General features: G+C 41.1%; 1 pseudogene across 1 annotated transcript; it reads left to right on the top strand.

The window, feature by feature from the left end:
• Positions 1–631: 631 nt before the first annotated feature.
• Positions 632–1,552, top strand: LOC308608375 (pre-mRNA-splicing factor SPF27-like; annotated as a pseudogene). The gene has a single exon. The product of its transcript is annotated as a pre-mRNA-splicing factor SPF27-like (transcript).
• Positions 1,553–8,527: the final 6,975 nt, after the last annotated feature.

Genomic DNA, 8,527 nt, shown 5'->3' with positions numbered 1-8,527 from the left:
AACTACCATATGACCCAGCAATCCCACTACTGGTCATATACCCTGAGAAAACCATAATTCAAAAACAGTCATGTACCAGAATGTTCATTGCAGCTCTATTTACAGTAACCAGGAGATAGGAACAACCTAAGTGTCCATCATCGGATGAATGGATAAAGAAGATGTGGCATATATATACAATGGAGTATTACTCAGCCATAAAAAGAAACGAAATTGAGTTATTTGTAGTGAGGTGGATGGACCTAGAGTCTGTCATACAGAGTGAAGTAAGTCAGGAAAAGAAAAGCAATTCTCGTATGCTAACATATATGTGTCATGAAGAACCTAGGGATAAGATGGGAATGAACTAGAGAATGGACTTGAGGATATGGGGAGGGGGAAGGGTAAGCTGTGACAAAGAGAGTGGCATGGACATATGTACACTACCAAACGTAAAATAGATAGCTAGTGGGAAGCAGCCGCATAGCACAGGGAGATCAGCTCTGTGCTTTGTGACCACCTGGAGGGGTGGGATAGGGAGGGTGGGAGGGAGGGAGACACAAGAGGGAAGGGATATGGGAACATATGTATATGTATAACTGATTCACTTTGTTCTAAAGCAGAAACTAACACACCAAGTGAACCTGAGCCCGCGCAGAGTCGGAAAACTCCAGTGAACCTAAGAATGGCGGTACGGGTTTGGTGGCCGGAGAGGTGGTGGTGGATGCATTGCCGTATTTTGACCAAGGTTATGAAGCGCCTGGTGTGCGGGAAGCGGCTGCGGCATTGGTGGAGGAGGAAACACGCAGATACCGACCTACCAAGAACTACCTGAGCTACCTGACAGCCCCGGATTATTCCACTTTTGAAACCGACATAATGAGAAATGAATTTGAAAGATTGGCTGCTCGACAACCAATTGAATTGCTCAGTATGAAACGATATGAACTTCCAGCCCCTTCCTCGGGTCAGAAAAATGACATTACTGCGTGGCAAGAATGCGTAAACAACTCTATGGCCCAGTTAGAGCATCAAGTCGTTCGAATTGAGAATCTGGAACTAATGTCACAGCATGGATGCAATGTCTGGAAAGTGTATAATGAAAATCTAGTTCATATGATTGAACATGCACAGAAAGAGCTCCAGAAGTTAAGGAAACATATTCAAGACTTAAACTTGAAAGCAGCGAAAGAACATGCAACTCACAGCTGGATCTAAATTAAGAGAAATGGAGTCAACTTGGGTATCCCTGGTCAGTAAGAATTATGAGATTGAAAGGACTGTTGTACAATTAGAAAATGAACTCTTTCAAATGAAGTAGCAACATGGAGAGGCAAACGAAGAAAACATACGGCAAGACTTCTGAAAAAGACTAATCTGGTGGGTAGAAAGGAAGGCATGTTGGGCTTTCACAGAAGATCAAACATCTGAACTGTGAAGAACAACAGCATCTTACGGAAATCATCAGTGGTTAAATGTTTAGTAAGCATAGAATGTGGACTGTTATATTCTGTGTGTACATTTCAGCAAAATAAAAAAATTCAACATAAAAAAAAACCTAACACACCATTGTAAAGCAAATATACTCCAATAAAGATGTAAAAAATACCCCCCCCAAAACTGGAAGAAAACCCGTCTTGTTCACCCCGCATTGCTGTTCCAGAGGAGACAGACCAAACTTGACTTCCATCAAGAACAGGCAGCTGAGAAGATGCTGAAGAAGGCCTCCAAAGGGGTGTGCCAGCTGCGCAGGCAGAACCTCAAAGAGCCCATCCAGGTGCAGGCGTTCAGGTGGGGAGAAGCCCAGGCCTCACTCTCCAGCTTGCTTTTTACTGTCATACCTTTGTCATTCTAAAGAGTAAAGTATTGAGAAAGACCCACAAGGAAGTCGAGAACAAAGCTGGAATCCCCACTGCTGTTAGCATTGTGCGATTTTTCTCCTGATTTATTTTCTGTGTAGCTTTAATTAAGGCCAATTATGATCATTTTTGTTTAATTTTGCATTCAGCTTATTAAGAATTAAAATACCACATGTTACTACCTAACCTGTTATTTTTTTCATGACTAATTTCATCTAATAAACATAATTCACTTACTGGCTCTTGTAACATCTTTTATGTTTATGATCATAAATAACAGCAATTTACATATGTACAGTATGTTTATCTTTGCTTTTTAAAATTTAGATTGAAGCATACTCTATATATAGGAAAATGTTCTTTTCTATGAATATAGTTTAGTGAACTCTCATAAACTGAACATTACAAAAATCAAAACATCAGCATTTCCAGATTACCCTGCAAATTTCCTTAAACACTGTGTTGAATTCTAATGACATAAATATTTTAGTTCTGCATGGTTTTGTTCTTTTATACAGCCGCAGTTAACACAGTTCTATCCATACTACTTTGTGCCTGCCTTTTAGCTTTGTTTTTTTCTATACCTGTAACTTTTATGACCTTATCATAAAATAACACAAGATATTATAACCACTTCCTTCAGTTTGGATTTAGAATTCATATATTGATATATTTTTAAAATGTATTCATTTGTTGATAGAACAAGAATTAACCCTTACTATGTAGCAGGCACTCTTCCAGCCACTGGAGATAAATCCCTGCCCTCCTAGGAGTATCATAACTTCTATTAAAATTTTGAAAATTTGTGTACAAACATATGGGAATTCAAATTCTGATTGTTCTGTGAACAAGGAAAGCCATCACTGATATGAGAGCTACCTGCCAGCTTTCAGTGTCTGCATATCACCTTCTAACATAATTTTTTCCATGCCCACCCAGGGAGAAGGTAACATTTTTCACGAGACCAAGGACCAACATACCTCCGCTGCTGACTGATGATGTTTGATGAAGTATTTATCTGCCTATTTTATTTCCACGAAGTTCTAAAGTTGTCTAGCTAAAATTGTCTTTCAAATATTTGTGCAAAGTTATTAATATACACATTTTGTTTTCAAAATCTATAAATAAGTATTTTTTGATAGTGACAGGAACAGGGCTTGGCTTTTCCTTGTTGTTAAATTTACATCTCAAGCAGGTTATTTTATAAAAGAATAGCTATTGTGTTAAGATTCGACAGTTTCCATGCGGTTTTCTTTGACTTGAAGGGTGGAAGACAGAAACTCAGGCAAATTCACTCTATTGTCATTTATTTATAGTTCTTTTTTTCCTCCTTGAAGGAAAATACTGACTTTAAGGTGTATTTTAAGACTGAAATTTAGTTCTTCAGTATTTGCCATGTGGTAGAATGGATCTTTGGGGCCGGTTTTGTGTCTGACATCGGAAATGCAAACACTATGTGCTGAACTCGTCACTCGTCCCGTTTCTCCTGTGTGCATTTATCACGTATATTGTACACTTTCGCACCCTTTATGTTCTGTTAAGATGCCACCTTAGGGGCTCAGTCCTAAGTCAGTGCGGGGTGCGCGTTGTGGAGCTCGGTCTCCCTCGCGGGCTGGGCACCCATAGCCCCTGGTTTCCGTGCACCTTTCCGTGCCCACCCCGGGTCTGAGGCTGGTCACGGAGCCCCTGGCAGCCACACAGCCCACCCTCACCTGGCCTGGGCAGCCCCGCCTGCCTTTCCAGTCCGCCCCGTCTGATCCTGACCGACAAGGAGGGCGGTGGTGGAGCTTCTGCTCTGCTGCTCTGCACTGCAGGAAAGTGAAAAGAGAAGAAAGAAGGTGTGTTTTCACTGAGTCACTGGATCCGCTGATGGATAGAGCAGTCACGACGTGGATGCGATAACCTTTGAAGGCGCTTTCTTGAGGAAGCCAGCTTCCGTGGGAACTACAACTGCCTGGCGAGTCACTCACAGGAGAGCATGTGCTTTCGATCAGAAGGCCCCCACCCCATACTGGAGTCTTCCCAACATTTCTTAAGAAGTCGTAGAACTAGCTCATGAGGAAAAATATGTTTATTCAATAAAAGGATACAACTATTCTTTTGAATTTCCAAGTGATATAAATATTTTGCCTAATATATACTTATTATATTTAAAATGCAGTCTTCTTCGTGAAGCTTTGGATGAGTAAACAAGATCAATCAAAATGTGAAAGAAAGAAAATACAACTCTTCCTGTGGCTTCCTTCTCCCTCTTTTCCGTTGAAAATATCTGTTAATCATGGTCTCCTCATTAGTCTGAAGCCTCTTCCCTAGTATAACCTGCCTTTCTTTTAAATTGAGTTAAAAATTATTTTGTGAAAGCCTTTCATTGACACTCCACATAATATGGACAATAGAGTTTGTAAGTAGTACTAAGACTGAAAACTTCATGCTATTCACAGTTGTCATCTGTTGCTATGCGTTTGTGCTTCTAATCTTTTTTTTTTTCCCTCATCAATTTCTTAGTGTGTATACTGGCAGTGGAAGCAGAGACTCACAAAACATTCCTTATTAGAATTAGCAGCCAAGCAGACAGCATGGATAAGCAAGTGAGGACAGTTAGGCCCTCTCTAACTTCCCTGAGCTATTTGAAACTTTAAAATCAAACAAAGAACTGTTTACCACTGGACTCTAGAGCATGCAAATGGCAAGTTATTTATGTCTGAGGTACAGTCTCCATTCATGTGGGGAGACTTGCAGAATGCATTTTCTCTGTGCTGCTTTTTAGCAGCTGTGCCAGCATAGAAATGCCCCAAACAAGTGGTTTTGAATAACACTGCTTAACATACCCCTCTCCACCCTTTACCCCCAGCTCAAGCAGATTTCCATTTGGAAGTGTTTCCCTGCTAGAGAGCTGGGTTTTTTTTGTTGTTTTAAATCCCATCTTAGCCAAATGCAGCTTCTATGGCAGTGCACTGGCCTCTTACATTTGCCACTTCTCTGTTTTACTTCTCCATGCTCTGCCCTGCATGTGATTGCTTTTATAAGATCATAGTAAGGACGTAAAATCAAGACAAATAAAGAAAAGTTCTGTGCTGCCTGTGGAGGACCCTTTTTTGAGTGTTCATTGTTCATGCTGGAAAGGACAAATGGTCTGTGTTAGAGGCTCTGGTGGAGCAGATGGTGGGCTTGATTTTGCAACTTCTGATCAATTAAGACTGTCAAGAGCATATCCCACATGAACGAAAACTTAAGTCCTGTTGCTTTATGTTTATCTTTGTTTATCCTTAAGTGTTGTGTCCCCATGATGAAGTGATATAAAATACTATATCTTCCTCAATTAAAATTTAGAACTCAGTCATTTGTATGTTTTTTCATGTATTCATTACTTTATTAATAAAACATATTTACTGAACACCTGCTACTTACCTGGCACTATTGTAGGCCCTAGAATTAATTCCTGACATCATGGGAGCATCAGAAACTGTATGACATAATATGTTTACATGTTTCATTTGTCATTAAGAAAACTGCCCTATTTTATTGGCAGTCCTGCTCGGGGTAGTCAGAGGTAGATTGCAAATGCTGATACCCCTTTTCAAGAAACTGTTAAAATGCTGCCACTAAGCTTCTTTTAAAATAGAACTACAAGTAAAAGAATTTTTTCTTCCTATGATCACTGAATTGTCAAACTTTGGTTGAAAACTGCTTAAATAATTATTCTTCCATTGTGGGAATAAGTAATAATCAATATTCCTCTCTTTGCTTATGTCACCATTTCCTCTGATTTGTATTGTTTGAAAGTATTTCTTAAAATTAGAGTTCTTGGGCTTCCCTGGTGGCGCAGTGGTTGAGAGTCCGCCTGCCGATGCAGGGGACGCGGGTTCGTGCCCCGATTCGGGAAGATCCCACATGCCGCGGAGCGGCTGGGCCCATGAGCCATGGCCGCTGGGCCTGCGTGTCCGGAGCCTGTGCTCCGCAACGGGAGAGGCCACAACAGTGAGAGGCCCGCGTACCGCAAAAAAAAAAAAAAAAAAAATTAGAGTTCTTAAAACAGAGTGGAAATATGTTTTAAAATTCCTTTTAAGTTTTGGAGAACTATAAATGTATAAAAATAGTAAAATAAACCCCTATGGTCCTCTGACCAAATTTCAGCATGGATCAGTCATGGGCAAATTTGTTTCTTTTACACTTTCATTCACTTCTCATATTTTGAAGGAAATCCCACACAAAATATCATTTTGTCTGTAAATATTTCAGCTCCCATCCTATAGTAATCTAGGGTTTTCCAAAAGTCTCCTCATTAAAATAAACTCATGGTTGAAAGAAGCTTGTTAGGAATAAAAAAAAGACATTGATTTCACCTTTTCACTGATTTCTGTGTTAGGAAGAACCTTGGATGAAGACCAAAATACACATTTCTTATTTTAAATCAAAATTTCATAGTGTTCTATTGACCTTACTTTATTTTATCTTATTTTATTATTTTTAAATTTTTATATATCCTGAATCTTTCATCCCCGTGAGATTTCCTTTGTCTCACTGTTGGGCTGCAGGCCAGAGGCCTGCAAGCCCTAGGCCTGCAAACCCTGCACTTGCCCAGATTTAAGACCAAAGAAAGATCCTGGGGTCAGCAACATAGACGTCAGTGGTTTAATGGCTGGGGGTGGGGTGGGGGTGCTTACACATCTAAGCAAGATCCTGGAGCAACACCCCATCATGTGCAGCTCACAGCAGGCAGGACTCCTGGGGTAGGGGGGAAGGTTACCAGTTATAGGTGTAATTGACACCAGGTTGGCTCATTAGTTACCAGGGAAACTAGTAGAGGGGCACACCCCTCACTGCCCCTTTGTTAAGCTATCCTGGTAAAGGTGTTCTGATCTAAAGCTACAACAATTACTAGCTGGGGCAGGGGCAGGTAAGTAGGAGAAAGTCAATCATGTGAGTAAGGTGTAGGTGAAGCAGGCACTGGTCCAGCAGGGGATGTACAGAGAGCAAGCAGACAGCCATCTGGGGGGTCTGATCATGCAGATGGGATAATAATTAGGTGATTGTTTCAGTTGACTTTGCTTTTACATTTTATATTGGTTTTCTTTGCTGTGTGAGATAGTACGCGAAGTGAGGAAGTTAACTGTGGGTACAAAGGGAATCCTGCACTTGGTAACTCATATGCTTGTACCATTCAATACCCAGGTTGTCTCATCAAGGTGAACGACACAGTACTGATTGATTTAGGGACTGGCAAGATACCAGCTTTATCAAGCTGAGGGTGCATACATGGGGACTCATTACTGCTATTTTCTCAACTTTTGCAAATCTTTGAAAATAATTTTTTTTTTTTTTTTTTTTTTTTTTTGTGCGGTACGCGGGCCTCTCACTGCTGCGGCCCCTCCCGCTGCGGAGCACAGGCTCCAGACGCGCAGGCCCAGCGGCCATGGCTCACGGGCACAGGCATGTGGGATCTTCCCGGACCGGGGCACGAACCCGCGTCCCCCGCATCGGCAGGCGGACTCCCAACCACTGCGCCACCAGGGAAGCCCTTTGAAAATAATTTTTGAAGTTGAATTGTATTTCCTATTTCCAATTAAAGTAAATGTTATTTATTAAATTAAATTTCCAATTAAAATTTAACTTTACAGATTTTCCCCCCAACTTAACTTTGTTTTACATATATCTGTATCTCTTTCTCTTATGATGAAACTCCTGGTATTAATTAAGTTACTTAGTTTTATAAACAATACACATAAAATAACATCAAAATTGCAAAGCCAGTATTCCTAGGGACAAGAAATCCACTGAGTGGAGACAAAGGTGTTTTTGTAGTTCTTTTTGACCCAGGAATTATATTCCTGGTATTACTAACGTGGTATTGGTAGATTACTAGCAGTGGCAGTGTTAGATTGTCATCCTCAATACCACACCCTGATATCTGATACCACTTGCAATTTTGTGGGTGGGTGGGGTCCCCAAACCACACCCGGATTTAATAACACTTTAGAACAACTTGCAATACCCACTGAAGGCTGTTACACTCACGGTTACAATTTATCATAGGGAAAGGATACCGATTAAAGTCAGCCAAGGGAAGAGGTGCAGTAGGGCAGGGTCTAGGAAAGCTACACACACAAACCTTCCAATTGTCTTCTCCCAGTGAAGTCATGGATATTGCTAAGTATTCCTGGCTGTGATGTGTGACAACGGACATGAAGTATGGTCAACCAGACAGACCCACCCAAGCCTTAATGTCCAGAGTTTTTACTGGGAGTCAACCATGTGGCTGACCACCCCTGTGGCTGATCCTAGCCTCTAGTCCCTTGAGTGGTAGAGCTAATACCCAGTGGCTCCAAGTCCCTACCATATATCACATTGTTAGACTGTCAAGTGTAGCCGGAAGCCCCCAGGTAAACAGAAACACTGTTATCAGGCTGGATGTTCTAAGAGCTAAGAGGTCACCTCTTGGGGATGAGGAAGGCAAAGACTAGATGTCTCTTTACTACTCACCATTTTCTCTATGCTTGGTTAACAGCGTTGGGTAGATTTGTTTGTTGGGTAGGTTTGTTTACTTCTGTTTGCAGTATGAGGTTGTGTTCCTCTTTTTGTTTTCCCGTTCATCCACATCCTTTGAATATGTAAGACCAATTTGACTGGATCAGAAGTGAAGAAAACAGTCTGGAAAAGTATAATCAAAAAAGTTTCAGGAGGCGCAGGAG

Source organism: Mesoplodon bidens (assembly GCF_964165515.1).
Source record: "Mesoplodon bidens genome assembly, chromosome: X".
NCBI lineage: Eukaryota > Metazoa > Chordata > Mammalia > Artiodactyla > Ziphiidae > Mesoplodon > Mesoplodon bidens.
The sequence above is the reverse complement of the archived record's forward strand: the minus strand, read 5'-3'. Positions and strand labels throughout refer to the sequence as shown.